This window comes from Pogoniulus pusillus, chromosome 25 (genome assembly GCF_015220805.1).
Source record: "Pogoniulus pusillus isolate bPogPus1 chromosome 25, bPogPus1.pri, whole genome shotgun sequence".
NCBI classification, from domain to species: Eukaryota; Metazoa; Chordata; class Aves; order Piciformes; family Lybiidae; genus Pogoniulus; species Pogoniulus pusillus.
In genome coordinates, this window is record NC_087288.1 from 5,286,196 (window position 1) to 5,304,182 (window position 17,987).

The following is a 17,987-nucleotide window of genomic DNA, read 5'->3' on the forward strand; positions in this document are numbered from 1 at the left end:
CTTGGCTCAAGTCTTTTATTAGCAGTGTAAAATGTGTGTCGCTACATTTGTCCTAGGTGGTTCTAACAACAAAGGACTATGTGAATAATGTGATTAACATTTTGATTTACCTTGATGTTTGTGTAAAAGAAAGTACACTTGTGTATGACATCACTAAAATGATAAACCAAGGAACAGAGAGATTTTAACAGTTAAAATAATCTGAAAGTAGAGGGAAAACCACCTTGAATACCTTGAACTTCCCTCTTCCCTTCTTCTGGCAACTCTCAACTTTTCCTGGTGCAATTTAAAATGCAGCCCACACAATCAAAACATTCTTGGTGTTTTGACAGTAAAATAAGGATTGTGTCTTGTATTTAGTTTTTGTAGAGCACCAAGCAAAATGGAATCCCAGTCTCTGATGAGCCTGAGTACCACAGTGCTATGAATAATATTTAATAACAGCTTCTATGAACATCCATTCCACTTCTTTTTACAGGTGAAATCTGATAGGTTTTTTGTTGTGGTTGGTTGTTTTATTTGTGGCTTAACATGGAAGTCACAGGGGCCACGGGAGAAGATGTGTAATTATTACTGTTCAGTGATGCATGTTAGAATTAAGTCCTAACAATTCCTACAGCAGTGACAAACATTACATTATTTTTTCAGAGAGATTTTAAGCTTTTTTTTTCCTTGTTGCAGTTAAATTGAGGATGTTTTGCTATGCATGCAAATATTCCTATCTCTGAATTTTTGCTATCTTGATTGTTTTGCTTGCAAATACTTTCTTTCATGTTATCTTGCCACTTTACATTATCCTAAAGGGAACAATACATCACTTATACCTTGTTACTGCTTTTGAGGAGATATTTCTACTCCAAAAAGAGCTGCATTTAAAAAAAAAGTGTTAGTAATGGAATTATTTCCCCTTTTCAGCTACAACAGCTGTTAGAATTAAAAATAAAATTTCAAATTATTTTAATCTAATAATTTGATTGTTCTAACATCTGATTGCTCCACTTACTCATTTTGCAAACGCTGTGTCCTGATATTTTGTGACTTTCCAATGTGAATACTCACACAAGTTCATTAATTTTACCCTTCCCCCCCCCAAAAAAAAAAAAAAAAAAAAAAGAGGTGAGAATAAAGTTTTACATTTTGCTCTTAATAAAGTTGATAAGTAAAACTTGCAGGCAGTGATGGAGTGATTCAAAAGGTTGTTTGGGATTTTTTGCCCCTACTTTAGACTTATATCCTTATTTTCTCCTCCCCACTCCCTCCTCAGAAAGTGCTACAAGCACCATAAGTATCTAAATTGAGGTATGTTAGAATTACTGCTTATTTTTGACAGATAAAAGTGCAGTATCTTTTGTTTTAACTTGATTTTTTCCCTGTATTGTGATAGTTGAGGGTTTTTTTTTCAGAAACAATTAAAAGAGAAAAGTATCAATCGGTTGTGAGTGTGGTTTAATTGCTTGCAACAAAGAAAGCTTACTTGAAATGCAATAGCAGAAATTCTTCACGTGAAAACCCCTTCTGCTTCTTGTGAAATTTGCTCTTTCTTTTACAAACTATTAAGGGTTTGTAAATTGTCAAGATAGGTAAATATTTGAAGCATGATATTGGCAGAGAGGAGAAGTGTTGAGAGTAACAGAGAGCTTTCTTCAGGTTTTGTTGGATGAGGGTTTTTGTGTGTGTGTGTGTGTGTTTGTTCTTACCTCAAATGAGAATTATCACCAACAGTTGCCTTCTTGTGACTGTTGATTCTTACTCTTGAAGCCAACCATTAATTTTACAAGGGCAAGAATCATAGAATCATAGAATCAACCAGGTTGGAAGAGACCTCCAAGATCATCCAGTCCAACCTATCACCCTGCCCTATCCAATCAACTAGACCATGGCACTAAGTGCCTCATCCAGTGAGTGATGGTACTTGAAAGACCAGGCAACTTTTAAAAATACTATCATGTCTATTCAGGATCTGCAGAAACAACCTAATTGCTAAAATACAATACCAGGAGTAAACAACTTCTGCAGTTTTAAACCACAACGTACAATTTAAGTATCTTCACATCAAAATTCTTTCATATACATATGTGTTTGTGCCTGATGCCAAGAACATATCCTTCCTGCATGCTGCATCAGTTAACCTACCTGAGCTTCAAGCCATGGGAGCTCTTTCCAGAGCACTGAACTACTATGCATTCTACCCCAAGCAGGTATTAATCATAGAATTGTCAGGGCTAGAAGGGACCACAAGGATCATCCAGTTCCAACCCCACTGCCATGGGAAGGGACACCCCACACTAGATGAGGCTGCTCAAAGCCCCATCCAGCCCAGCCTTAAAAACTTCCAGGGATGAGGCTTCCACCACCTCTCTGGGCAACCTGTTTCAGTGTCTCACCACTCTCAAGGTGAAGAACTTCTTCCTAACATCCAGTCTGAATCTAATATCTGCTTTAATTCTTTACCTCCATTTCTTTTTTTTTTTCCAAGTGCACCCATTACTATAGAATGTGGATGAGAATTTTCCCATTACAGCCAAAACACCCCATTACACCTTTGGCTTGCTTCTCCCTGTCGGTGAAAAACAGTGTAGAATTAGGCATCCCTCTTGCCCAAAGCACCACCAACATTGACAAATTAATGTTTTATAACACAAACAGATTATCCTCTGAGGACCGTGTTTCTAGGTGTTCTGTTGCTGCACAGCTCAGAGAGTAAAGCAAAATCAAGTGACTTAATGAAGACAACAGCCATTTTCATGTAAAAATACATAATAAACTGCAAAGCTACTATCAAGCTTCTGGAAGTAGATCTACATACCATTTATAAATGGTTATAATTCATCCACTGACCCTAAAAAACATTTCTGCTTTGAGAAGTAAATGAGTCTGGTTAAAATTCATCCAATGACCCTAAAAACCTCTCGAGTTAGTTGTTACCTAAATAAATATCAATTATACCAACTACGACATTCTTTCAGTTTCACTATTACACCTCCGAGTACAAGAGAACTTCCCTTACAAAGTGAAACTAAGAATTGGGCCCAATCCATTCTTACTGAAGAAAAGAATTTTATTGGTTTATGGTGGGGTTTTGTTTGGGTTTGGGTTTTGTTTTGTTTAAAAGCAATTTAATTTGTGCTGCTGTAAAAAGGGCTGGGATTAAATTCACGGGCTGGGTTTGACAGCACAGCTTTCTACGCTGAGTACGTTCCTTAATCATCCAGAGAATTTTCAGCAAATGATTAAACTGCTGTACTTAATTGTTTGCTGTTGGGCTTTTCTTCACAGAGAATCTTGGGTGTTTGCCATGTTCTGTTTCACGTCCATTTCATATCTCCACAGTTTTCAGAGAATTCCAACGATTATGTGTTTGTTTTTTATTTAACTGGACCCTTTGAAAAATTAATAGACAGGGTATAGAGGAGAGCTACTCCATAAGGAAAATAAGAGCTGCAATTTCACTGTGTTGCTTTGTATAGTGACAAATTCTTTTCTTACATTATTACTTCTAGAAAACTTTTCAAGTATTGACTGTTGCTATGCTTCCTAGCAAGTTATTCCAAAATGCAAAGGCCTTATGGAGCAGATGATTCTCTAAGGTGCACCACTGATATGATTCACTGGTTTCTGAGTCTAAGAAGTTCCAAGCTAAGAAGACTTACTTTGTGTCTGAAGTGATGAATGTTACTTACAGTGATATATATAAATATATCAATATATTGATATCTATATATATATAGATATATATAGATATTGACAGATATATTGATTATAGAACTCTTAAAGTTAAGACACAATTTAATAGTGTCCTTCAGTGACTATTTATTTTTCAAAGATTCACCAGGCTGGAAGAGACCTCACAGATCACAGAATCAAAATGGTCTGGGTTGGAAGGGACCTCCAAAGAAATAAATACCAAGGAAATGGAATTAAATACTTGAAGGACGTAATGCTTAAGTAAGTCATACAACATTTCTCTGCTTCAGACAAGATAAAGTGAGATCTTAAGTAAATTCTAAGACATAGTTAAAGAACTGAAATAATTGAAAGATTTCAAATCAATAGTGGGAGGTTTCTCCACCACAAAATATAGCCATCTTGGCTTTGTTTTGCTTCAGAAATCACTAAAGCAAAGACTTGAGCACTCCTAGAAGAACTGACACTTCCCCAAGTAAGAACGACCAGTGACAGTGCATATAGTTAATTAGAAAGATCATTAGTCTGATCCAACACAGCCTTGCTATGCTGCTAGCTTGAAGCCAAGCCCTAGTTTTTTCCTGTTTCCTTCTGGTGTTGTTTGATGTTGTTTAGAGCTGCAAGGTATTTTTATGTCTGTGTAGCTAAAATATCTGCTTTTTCCCAAAACAGTAATGATGCAGTGTGAGTAGGACCAATATTTGCACTTAAAGATTTCAGTTGCTGTTAGCATTGAACCATTTGTCTGGCAGTGCCTACTTTGTGTAGCATATGTGATTTGTCAATCACCCACAAAATACACATCACCCAGGTTCTGATCTCCATTTACTGTTCAGTCCTCTGAGAAAATACTGGCCTGCTGATCCAGATTTCTCGAGATTCTCTATTCCCCTAAAGCATCTACTCAGTGCCCCAAAAGGGTTATGATTTCCACTTTTGCCCAGGTAAGCTCTAGTAGTTTTGGTGTGCCACACAGGCATGTTGTACCAACTGAGTTGTACATTATGTGAGGTAAATACTGATGTAAAATCATTGCATTAACCTCCTGACTTTGCAGGTTCTACAGCACCAGAGACAGAAGCATGGTTAGACCACCCCTGCACATCCATGATGCTGGATTTTTGTTTGCTTCCTTGTTTTTAACCTAATAATAAAGGTTTTTAACTGAATAGTGAGAAGATTTTTCATAGCATGGTTTAGGTTGGCAGGGATCTTAAAGATCACCTAGCTCCAGACCCCCTGCCATGGGCAGGAGTACCTTCCACTAGACTGTGCTGCTCAAGGCCTCATGCAGCCTGCCTTTGAACACCTCCAGGGAGGGGCCATCCATGACCTCCTTGGCAACCTCTTCCAGTGTCTCATTATTCTTACTGTAAAAAATTTCTTCCTAAAATCCAGTCTAAATCTACTTTCCTTCATTCCCTCTTGTCCTATCACTCCCTCTTGTCCTAGTATGTGCTAGATGAGGCTAACTGGAATATTTTAGTGAGAAAAATAAGATTAAAGACTGTGAAAAGAAAGCAGTGGTGATGTCTATTTCACTCATAGGCTTGCTGAGATGTATAAAAACAGGAACACACAACATAGGTAAGACAGTGTGTGTGGGTCTCAGAGCCTGTGCATTCTTCCTGGGCTGTTTTCTATGTAACTAATTCTTCTGCTTTCTAACCCCCCTTTCTGATCCTCCAAGCTCACCTTGTAGATAAGGCAAACTCTGGGATAAGGTAGAGGGGTGGAAAGAAGGTGGAAAGGTGGCTGGGAGCCCCTCCTGGGGACTCTGGTTTCTGGAAGGGCTGTTGTGTTTCCGTATTACATTTAACTTGTGTATTTCTGTCTATAGGTGTATATATATTGTAAATATCTGCTTGTATATTGTGCTAAGCTGTAAATATAAAGTTCATTCCTTAACTTCCAGCTCTGGTGAGCCTAGTGTGGGTGATTTCATAAGAGTGGGGGGGTGGGTAACACCCAAACCATCACACAGCACATGTGCCTCCCTTTTCCCAGGTGAGGACACACCACAGGATTAAAAGGTTGTGATCACTCTGGCTCAACTAATGCATGGTTTTCCCACCTAAAGTGAAGCAGCACATTTAACAAAGGCTAAGAGGAACCCTCTGTCAAAGCTCTTTACCCAGGTGGCTAACTCAAACATCTCAGAGGTAAAAATAGTGTTCTCTTCCTTATGGAAGCAGGTGAGCTGAAGTGGGATCTCCCTGCACATCAGAGCGGATGAGAACTACAAAGGCTGAATGAAAGGCACCATCACCACTTTGGTTGGGACCTCATTTGGTAAGTGTGCTCTGGAAATCTTTCATGAATGAGGTGTACAAGCCAGACAAGGATTTGTGAGCTAGTCAGAACAAGCACCTTTGGGCACACTCAGAAGTCTTGTAGACACCTAGACACTTCTACACTGTTGGAGAATTAAGCAACTGCATCTGGAATGGTAAAATAATGGAAAGGTTATTTTATGATTAGACTGTTGCAGACATTCTCACCCAGCTGAGGGTGAGCTCAACACTGATGTGTGTTCTTGCAACAAGGTCTAGAGCACTAGCACACTGCCACATTCTGCAGGTGTGCATTTTATCAAAGCTCAGGCTCCCAAGGTCAAAGAAAGAAGAAAGAATTTAACTTGATCTTCAGCATCAAGTTTGACTACTACTAATTGCCTCTTAGCAGGCCCCTATTAGTAAAGCCCTGAATAGCACTAAAACCAAATCACTGTAGAGAAACGTGGTGCCTTGAAAGACTACACTGAGCATTTAAAGGAACACATAAGTATTTAATTTCCACATAGCTCTCATTTTTGAGTTAGTTATTCTGGTTATATGAAAGTTATGCTTATTTAGTCCAAGTGTCAGGGGGTTTGTGCATACGTTTCAAAGTGCTTTAAAAGATAAATGACTCTAAAGGATTCCCTGATGTTTTCACCTAAATACAAGTAAAGCTTGAATCACCTGGTTAAAATATAAGTCATGCCAAACCTGCCTGTCAGCATCTGAGGAGTTGGGACCCTCCCAAAATCCTTGCTGTGAAACTGAAGTTCTTACTGTTTGCATAAAAGGTACTTTTGTCCTTAAGAAGGAGTTGAAACATGTTTTTAATTCTTAGAAATGAAAGCTGAAGTTTTTACAGCTTACTTTATAGAATCATACAATGGTCTGGGTTGGAAGAGACCTCCAAAGGTCACCTAGTCCAACCCCCTTTTCTAGTTCAGCAGGGGCACCCCCAACTAGGCCAGGCTGCCCAGAGCCCTGTTGAGCCTTAGTCTGAATATCTCCAGCGATGGAGCCTCAATTATTTCCCTGGGCAACCTGTTCCAGTGTTCCACCACCCTTATGGTAAAGAACCTGTTCCTAACATCCAAACTAAACCTGCTCTTCTCTAGTTTGAAACCACTGCCCTTTCTTTGCAGTCTCAGCAATAGAAAGCCTAACTTCTCCCATGTGGTCTAACACAACTCATAAAAATCACAGGGTTTGAGAAGAACAGGGAAGGGAGGTGCTCTTTTGAACTGCAAGATGAATTACTCACATGAAATTTTAGGTACCACTGTATAAAATAACATACTGACTTTTTAAAGAAAGCATCACTTTGGATTCTCTTAATCACAGTTTTGTCAGAACTTAATCTTTATGTCTCAAATTGAAGCTTATTTTGTGTCTCAAAGATTATTTTATGTCTCAAATGAAAGTCTGTTTTCAAGACATGGTTAAATTTCAGAGAATTCTGGAGAATTTGCTTTGTAGGAACAGAAGAGAGAATTGCCTTAATAAATTACCAAAAATATTTCCTGCAGAGCCTGCTGGCTCACAAGTATTTCTAGTTCTGGTTTTGCTATTTCTGAAGGATGAACAAGGAGTGTAGGGAGAAAGAAAGTAGCAGATGAAGCAGCAGAAGGGCAGGCTAAGTCAGCTCTCCTATAGGAAAGTCATTTGAAAAATGGGGGGAGGAAAGCCAAAAATTGGGCAACTTTCTGTCCTTGAGCTAAACACCCAAGTTAAGGGAAGAAACAATTTATGCCACAAACTCAGAATCACAAATGTTCCTGAATTTCTCTTCCTGCCTTTCTGGTTACTGCCAGCTGAACATTACAGTAGGTTCTCAAATCCAGCAGCACACTGCTTTTGCCAGACTGGCAAACTGGTAATGAAATAAGGTTGAGACACTGAGATACTCAACAAATCTTTTGCCTCAGTTTTCACTGACAACCTCTCTCCTCACATCTCTCAACTGAGTGCACCATGAGATGGCAACGAGGAGAACAAAGTCACTCCAGCTGTAAGAGATCAGGTTCATGACCATCTGAAGGAGCTGAACATACACAGGTCGAGGGGAGCTGACAACTTTAAAACTGCTTTTCAAAGCAGTAAGTGTTCTTAAAAAAAAACAAAATCAGGAGGAGCTATTCACCTACCTAATCCCTTTTAAAAACAAGCCACAAGACACTTCTTAAATTCTCACAACACAGCAGCACCTCTGCTCTGGTTTTTCCCAAGTACTTTTCTTTTAAAATCCTCTACAAGTCCTCTACTGCTCAGATTTTAAGTTCCTTGTATCTTTTTGCCCAAACTGATTAATTATCATTGAAGTAAAATCCGAAAAAACCCTCAACTGAAATGGACTTTTTGGTTTACAATCCACCTCTCTCAATGTATCCAAGATTTTGGAAGATTAAGTGTATCTCTGGAATGTTTTGCTCCCACACACTCCCACCTCTGAGTTTCAATCTGATTTTTTTCTGAGCAGCCAGCACCCTTGGATTTTTCTCCTCCCTCCAGGAGAGTGGTGTGTGTGCCTCCCAGTTCACTCCCTGTTGGATGTCTCTGATAGTGCAGGTCTCTCTGCCGAAGTGCAGATCATGGCATATTTACAGACAACTGAATCCTAATTCCAATATGCAGAAAGGCAGGAGTACTTGTTCCTGTATTCCTCAGGTTTGAATTTTACACATAGCAGTAAGCAGGAGAGTACCAATGCTTATGCTGGTTTTGAGGCCAATTGCCTCGTGCCAAGGGCCACATCCATATTATTAAACTCCTATAGCCACCAAAACAGAATGGCTGCATCTGTGTTGTCAGCTGGGGCTGAGCTAACCCCTAAACCACACCATGGGCTGCTTGGAAAAGGCTGCTTGGTCCAGACCAAGTGCAGAGACTCTGCTGAGGACAGCTCAAGTGTGCAAATAGCAGGCTGCAAGTCTCCAGTTTTGTGCCCTGGCACCTTTTAATTTGCTAGCAGAGTCACAGCCCTTGCAACAAACAAAACCACAGACTGACATTCTGCTTTACTTCCAAAAACTCAGATATCTGTCTGATACAGATATATAAAGTATGGAATATGTCCAACACAAACATCCTTCTGTTAGGAAGTTCTAGAGGCTGAGATATATCCTAGCTAGTTTCTAACAAACTCTAATACAACTCAGTCCACTTTTGCTAAGACTCTGAATTATTTTTCATTCTGTTCAGCAAATAATGAGAAATGTTCAACTGTGAAATGCTCAAAATTATGATAAAAGCTTCTCAAGGCCACACTGAAGATCACTAACAGGAGAGCTGGGGTGGAAAACAAACCTGGAAAACGGCAAGTATAAAGCTGTGGAGAAGTTGAAAGAAAACAATGCAACAGTAAATGGAGACAAACACAAATTAACAGCTGTCCACGTAGCGAGGTATGAGTCACAGCATAACTCAAGCCTTTACTGTGTTCTGAACTGGTAACTTCCTACAGTTAGAGATAGTCAAGAGTTTGGTTGCAGTTGCTTGCAATAAATCTATTTAGAAGTGCCTGAGGGATACTGCAAAGGAGATGCTACGTGATCAAAGACTTTGTCAGACCTTACTAGGAACAGGAAGGGTAGTGCATGAAAAGCACTGAAAAGAATTCTTAAGTAGGATTTGAACATAAAGCTTCTTGCTATCTTGTTGCTATCTGGTGAAAACAGGACTAGTGGAGGGGGAGGGGCAACACCCACGTTTAGAAAAAGCACTATATAATAAAGCCCTTTATTCACAGTCCAACAATAACCTTAAAGGTATCCATCTGCTAAGTGTGGCAGATGCACTGCAGTAAAGAGCTCTAGCATACCAACTGCATTGTCTAACAGCTTCCTGAAATAAAGGGGACGGTCAGTACCTTCCATGCTTGTGGACATAAAACAAGGCTATTGTTATTAGTGATAAACTGAATTAGTCATCGACTTTTGTAAGAATGCAGCATTTGTGCTGCAGGCTGCTTTCCACATGCTGCTTTGGGATCTACAGGCTCAGCACCAAGGGGTGAACCCAGTGGCAGTACCGCAGCATCCATCGGATGAGGAGCATCGTCGCTCTTTTCACTTCAATGACCCAACATTCCAGAAATAACTTAACACACCCCTGTGAGCCCACAAGTAGGAGACAGTGGCAGGAAAGAGCCTAAGTGTCCTCACCTCACTGACTTAAAACTTGGTGACGGTGATCTCCCTTGCAGGTTCACAACGGAGGGTGACATCTACATAGGACTGCAGTTTCATTTTTAACAGCATCACAGACTCATAGAATTGTTTCAGTTGGAAAAAAAACCTTTAAGATTACTGAGGCTAACCATTATCTTAGTCTTTTTTGACAGGCTTTGGGATGTAAAAAAACCTTTAAGATTATTGAGGCTAACCATTACCTCAGTCTTTTTTGACGGGCTTTGGGCTGCTGCTGTAATTGGCACAGGCAACTCAACATTTAAAATCAGTTTCATGCACTTCCCGTAGCCCTAACAGCACCTCTACTACAAGAGAGCTCACCATCTCTTGTAATTAATTCCTATTCACATTATCCATGCCCACTATCTTCAGATAATTATTGCCAGCTTTCTGACTCACTGTGGTCATTTAACAGAACCAGCTGCCAAAAATGGCACAACAAAATCCAAAGGATTTTGCTGTGTTTTCTACCTAGTCCTACAAAATTGTTTCTCCTGTGTTATGCGAGATCTCTTCCTCCACATTCACCCATGCAGATCACAGGCTGGCTTCTTCCTCTCCTGCCATTTCCCCTCACTCTCAGTTTGTCTTTTACAGAACATTGCTTTGTTACCAGTGTAGGTACTCACACATCTCCTCTCCCACATCCAACCACAAGGGAACGAACTTTCAACCTCATCTGGAGAGCTGGAGCACCTCACTTACAGAGACAGACTGCGAGACTCAGGGCTGTTCAGCCTGGAGAAGAGAAGGCTCCCAGGAAACCTTGGAGCAGAGTTCCAGTGCCTCAAGAGGGCCTACAGGAAAGCCACAAAGGGACTTTTTACAAGGGCTTGTAGTGATAGGATGAGAGGGGATGGGCTGAAGCTTGAGCAGATTTACACTGGGTATCAGGAAGAAATTCTTTACAGTGAGGGTGGTGAGACACTGGAACAAGTTGCCATGGGAGGTCATGGATACCCTCTCCCTGGAGGTGTTCAGGACCAGGTTGGGTGAGGTCTTAAGCAACCTGGGCTAGTGGAAGGTGTCTCTGCCCATGGCAGGAGTCTGCAATTAGATGATCTTTAAGGTTCCTTCCAATTCAAAGCATTCTGTGAATGAACATACAAGGTGAGGCTCGACAGGGCTTTGGGCAACCTGGTGTAGTTGAGATAGTCCCTGCTGACTGCAGTGGGGGCAGGGGGTTGGACTAGATGACCTTCAGAGGTCCCTTCCAACCCAGACCACTGTGTGATTCTGTGAATCCTGGGACAACACACAGCTGCCAGAGAATCAGCACTTTTCCCTCTGGAGAGTAGCATGCAGCTGTCTTTATTGTGACTGAGCAGAATCACACAAATTCTCCAGACCCACTGCTCCTGCCTTAATTCTCAGTTTCTCTAGATGCAACTGACAGAATAGTTTCTTAATCTCTGATGGTTTTTGAATCTCTTCACATTAAGAGATCACATCTCCAACCTTCTTATTAAATATTCCTGATTGTATATGACATCAGCAATTAGGAGGGAGTTTGACTGAAGAAATTAAATCCTTAGAATATTTTATTCTGCTTCTTCTAAGTGAATCATGGAGCAGGAACTTCCATCTTTGTCCCAGGATAAGGTTCTTGTTCTATAGCCTTTATTTCATGAGGAACTACAGCAACATTTCATATTCATTTTAGAAACAGACTGAGGACTTTGACAAGATCACTACTTCCAGTCACTGTATTGTCATCTTAAATTACATTGCTTGCCATTAAATTGTTCATTATTACCAGATTCATATCAGGCAGCTTAGCACCTGAAGTCATCCAATACAAATTCAGCTTTTATGGGCCCCTAGTCTGAAATTTGTTTCTGAATGAGAATCAAAACAGTGATAAAATAAATCCCTACAAGTTATACTGCTGTAACTTAAAGGCAGTACTAAAAATCAAGCACAATGGCCTCATGCACTCCCCTTTCTTTTTTGAATCACCAGCTTTATCCTTATCTTTGCAGGTATGCAAATGTATTTTTCATTCCCATTTGTAAAAAAAATAAAATGAGGTAAATTAGTATCAATAGACAAATTTGATATGTGGTGGTAGTTAAAACAGTTTTCACCAGAACTCATTAGTAGCCACTTTGAAGGTCCTTACAAGAAGAGAGGGTTTTGCTTTGGCAGTTAAACACTTATTAGTCTTTGCTTGTTACACATGAACTAGTTTGTACCTAATACTATGGCCCATCACAGGTGAGGGGCTGGAAGGGACCTGGAAAGCTCATCCAGTCCAACCACCCTGCCAGACCAGGATCACCCATGCTAGATCCAGGATGGTCTTGAATTATCTCCAGAGGGGGAGACTGCACAACTCCCCTGGGCAGCCTGTTCCAGTGTTCTGTTTGCCTCACAGTGAAAAAATTCCTTCTTGTGTTTCCATGGAACTTCCTGTGATCCTATGCCTCAACTTGCAACCAGTGCCCCTCGTCCTGTCATTGGGCATCACTGAGCAGAGACTGGCTCCATGCTCGTGACACTCACCCTTTACATATTTATAAACCTTAATGAGGCCACTCCTCAAGTCTCCTCCAGCATGATGGTTTACTTCTGCTTTTGTCCATTTTCTATAGGAAAGCTGTAATTATTCTGTTCAGATTTATTACAAACACAGAATTGGAAACAGCAACTCCACCACCTCCCTGGGCAGCCCATTCCAATGCCAATCACTCTCTCTGCCAACAACTTCCTCCTAACATCCAGCCTGGACCTCCCCTGGCACAACTTGAGACTGTGTCCCCTTGTTCTGTTGCTGCTTGCCTGGGAGAAGAGACCAACCTCACCTGGCTACAGCCTCCCTTCAGGTAGTTGTGGACAGTAATTAGGTCACCCCTGAGCCCTCCTGGCTAAACAACCCCAACTCCCTCGGCCTCTCCTCATAGGGCTTGAAGTGCTTCAGGATATGGTTTAGCAGCCATGGTTATGGTTGGACTTGATGACCCTAGAAGTCTTTTCCAACCTTAATGATTTCATGAGAGCAGCAGCAGAAAATTCTTGCCTTGGTAAACAAATAAAGGAACCAAACATTCCAATGCACCTCCTTAGTTACACGTGCAGAAATCCCAGCAGCACTGAACATCCTCCTCAGCTTTTCCTACAAGCAAAGGAATGACAATGAACCTTAGGCTAGGAAGATGGGAGTTCTTGCCACTGACCATTTACAGACAGCTTCCATTTGCTTATAGATGATCTTTTTGTGCTTTGATGCAAATATAGTAGTTTACTGACTTGTCTACTATAAACTGACACCGTAAGCTAAATTGTCACTTTAAACTCAGCACCAGTCAGCTGCCTAGCAGTATTCCAGAGACAGCAAGTGAAAATACAGGTCCAGGAAGGCAGCCAAGTCAAAAGCCAATTATTCAGAAGAACAATCCCTCCCATCTCAGATTATTTTGCCCTTTTCTCCTCTGATAGTGCCATACCTTCACAGAATACAGAATGGCCATTTGCTTCTCAGTTGTGTTATCTCTTCATGGTCATGCAAACTGTGCAATTTCAGTAGAAATTTAATCAACATTCTGGCTGTTGAGGCTTGGTACCAAGGCATGTATTTTAGGATTGCAGAACTGCTTCAATTTCAAACTGTATTCTCTCTTGAATATTTAACTGATCTTATTTTCCTCTTCTAAACCTACATTACAAAAAAAATCACAGGCCTAAGCATAAAACAACAACACAACCAAACAAAGCTTCTCCTCTTTTACTAGAAATCTCTTACATATGCATGGCATTTACTCTAGTAAGGGATTCTTCTTTTTTTTTCTTTGCTATTCTTTCTTTTCTTTTTGCAGTTATGAACATAAACAATTTTTAAACTTCCAAGAGTTGAGCAAAATGCAGCAAAACAACTTAATTTTTCAGTGCTGTTCAACACAACTCATTTTCAGTTAGTATTCCTATTGCCTCATCTGCACCCCTTGCCATTCAGAGGAAGCTCCTGTGCCACCTGAAGAGACAAAATACCAAGTGTAAGCTTGTGCTCACACAGGCAATTGGGCCAAGGTCAGGCAAGGACAGGGAAGCAAAAGAAGTTAACAACCAGGAGAAATGATATAAAGCTAAGGGAAAGTGGACCTTTAACTATTCAAGAGTCACTTCTTTTGGTCAGTCATTAAGCTTTAAGCTTAAAACCAGTCCATCCTTCCCAATTATTATGTACCTTCAACTACCCATATGTTACATCCCACAAAGGACAAATGCCACTTTAAGGAGTCCCTCCAAACCTTGTGTTCCCACATGAAGCAGCCAGTCATTAAATACATTCACCAACAGCCTGGATGAGGGAAGAGTCCACTGTCAGCAGGTTTACTGATGACACAGAATGGGGATGAGTGGCTGACACTCCCTCAGGCTGTGCTGCCATTCAGGAGACCTGGACAGGCTGGAGAACTGGGCAGGGAGAAACTGAATTAAATCCAAAAATGACAAGTGTAGTCTTGCATCTGGGAAAGACCATCTTGGGGCTGATCCGTTAGAGAGCAGCTCTGAAGAAAAGTACCTGGGAGTCCTGATGGACAGGAGGTTGACCATGAGCCAGAAATGTGCCCTTGTAGCCAAGGACAATAGCATCCTGAGGTGTATTAGAAGGCATCTGGCACTAGGTCAAGAGAGGTTCTCCTCCCTGTCTACTCTGCCCTGGTGAGGTCTTATCTGGAATATTATGTCCAGTTCTGGGCCACTCAGTTCAAGAAGTACCTCAAGGCACTGCTTCAAAGAGTTCAGCACAGAGCCACGAAGATGACTGATTCAGGGAGTGGAATATCTCCCTGCTGAGGAAAGGCTGGGAGAGCTGGAGCTCTTCAGCTTGGACAGAAGACTGAGAGGTGACCACATACATGTTTAAAAATATGTGAAGGGTGTCAGGAGGACAGAGCCAAGCTCTGCTCAGTGATATCCACTGACAGGACAAGGGGCAACAAATGCAAGCTGGAGCATAGAAGCTTCCAGGGCGACATAAGGAAAACCTTTTTCACTGTGAGGGTGACAGAACACTGGAATGGGCTGCCCAGCGAGGCTGCGGAGTCTCCTTCACCAGAGACATGCAAAACCCACCTGGATGCACTCCTGTGTGACCCACTCTAGGTGATCCCACTCTGGCACAGAGGTTTGACTGGATGAGCTTTTAAGGTTCCTTCCAACTCCTAACACTCTGTGATTCTGTGAAATATTGATGATGCAAGTTTCTTCAGAGATGTAGCATATTGAAGTGCCACTTTAAAATACTTACATGCTCTGCCTGAAGGTGCTCTGTGGATGTTCAGCTGCCCACAAAAACCTGATGGCTACCTGTCTGAATGTGCAACCATTCCCATTTAAAGGAAATGTTCTAGAATTGATACAGTGCTTTGAAAATGTCTGTTAAAACTTGACACATAGAAGAAGAAAAAAAAAACCAAACCAAAAAACAGCAGATGGGAAAGCCTTCCATCTACAAATTATCTCTGGAAATCCAGAACTGTGAAGTGAATCAGCAGGCCACTGTGTTTCATTAAAGCATTAGCTGGGGGTGCAGAATATTGTTAAATGCTTCTGACAGAACTCTGGCACTAAGCTGGATTTCCTAATCTGGTCAGACCAATAGAAGAATCTTGTGCCAGAATCACTAGGTTAGGAAACTCTGCAATTTAAGGACCTGGCTTCTGCCCCACTTTTAGGCACTTAGGAAGAGAAGGTCTCCTAAAATCAGCCTGTCTAGAGATATGTCAGTGTCTTCTGACAAAATCACTTACCAGATTATTCCCTACAAAGTAAAAGTTGGGATGACACCAATTATAACAGTAGAGTGTTTTGATCAGCCAGTACTGGAAAGCCACTGACATGCCCTCTGTTCACTCCATTTACTCCACAGGAAATAGTTTTGCATGGCTAAGTTAAATCTACATTTAAAGGGCCATTTCAACAACTTCAACTGTCTAAGTAAGATTAGGCAACTGATCTCTTTAGTTATCCACAGAAAATGATGAGTGAACAAAACCTCTCCTCATAGGAACAATAAACCCATCAATTGACAAATGCTTAGAAATAACACTTTGATGACTCTGTGATAACATCCAGATGTCTAAATTAGCAGACTTTCAACAGGGTCCATCAGAAAGCAAACCAGAAGTACTCTGCAGGACTATCAAGTATGTATTCCTTGAATAAGAATATGGAATTTCCTTCAAGGATATAAGGACTTTTCCTTCTCACTAGGCTACAAGCTTTGTTACACCTATCTGCCTTCCATTGCCAAAAGCAGATAATTAGTCCCAATTTTCTTCCCAAACTAAGTCTGTGTCCCAGAGTGGCCTCTTCTTATCTAGGAGACTGGGCAAGGAGTGCAAGCTGGTACATAGAAGGCTCCATGTGAACATAAAGAAAAACTTTTTCACTGTGAGGGTGACAGATCCCTGGAGAAGGCTGCCCAGAGGGGTTGTGAAGTCTCCTCTGGAGACAGTCAAAACTTGCCTGGATGTGCTCCTGCGTGACCTGCCCTAGGTGATGCTGCTCTGGCAGGGAGGTTGGACTGGGTGATCCTGAGGTTCCTTTCAACCCCTAACGTTCTGTGATTTGGCTGCAGCAGACCTATCACAAGAATACAAGTGGTATTTATCTCAGGCAGGTCTTAACTAGTATTCTAGTTAGCATATAGGGTTTTAGCAATCAAGCTTCAACTTCTGAGTACAGAGAGGCTTGGCTCCTCTTCTATCTTAATTTTAAAAGGTAACTGGAGATTTCTTCCCAAAGAATAAGCAGAATGCTAGGTCAGTCATATCTATTGGCTTAAGCAAAAGGTATCCTCAGACATAATGGCCATCACTTGAACAATACAGATCAATGCCACTGTCACACAAGGAACATCTTTTCTCTCACCCCTCCCACCCCAGAAGCAATGACAGAAATACCAAGGCCACTAGAGAGACAAATAAATCATAAAAGATGCTTAGAATGAGCTGCAGTGTTGTAACAGGCACACTGAAAAAAACAAAACCCAGACAAAAATGAACAAAACAAAATTAGCTAAGCTACTCTATCACCACATTCACCTCAAAAATAACTTCCATTGTTCCATTTCTAGCAGGTTCCCAACACACAGTGCCCTTTAACAGCAGTTTCAGTGTATTAGCAACTGCACCTCAGCTGAAGCAGAACTGCAATCACTATTTGTATTAAATTTGAGGCTGTGGAGAAAAAAGTTTCCAGACTATGATGCATGTCAATGAAAGAGAGTGGGGAAGAAACAAAGCTACTTTTAAGCTGCTGTCTCTACCAATCAAGCAATTCATCCTCTATCTACAGCTCGTTACAGACACCACATCCTGATGGACTATGGCAACTCTACTGTTGCAGATTAAGGAAATGAAGAGTTAATTGGTATGACTACAAAAAGTCCTCCAGAGACTAGGAAGTCTTGGGGGGAGGGCACAGGACACCTTAATTGTTTATCTCGTTCTATCTTCCTGTATCTCCCAACTTAAGAGAGTGCACAGCCAATTCCTGAACTCTCTTCTCTCTGCTCCCAATGTGCACAGCATCATCTCTTGGTCTGTGCAGGAGAGAGACCTTCTCCTGGCCTTGGCTGGCATCTAGTTTCTAGACATGCCACTGAACCTCTTAAGGCCTATTGGGGATGGGGGTTAAGGCCTGGGTCTAGTGGAAGGGCAGTTTGGGCCTTCTGAGGCTGAGCTGGGGGAGTTTTTTGGAAGGCTTTGGAAGGTTTTGGCTTAATGAGATTGTGGTAAGCCCAAGTTGGAGGAACGGGCTGAGGCTGAACATGAATTTGTCTATTTGGTAGTGCTGTGTGTTTATCAGTGAGTAACATCTCCACTTAAAC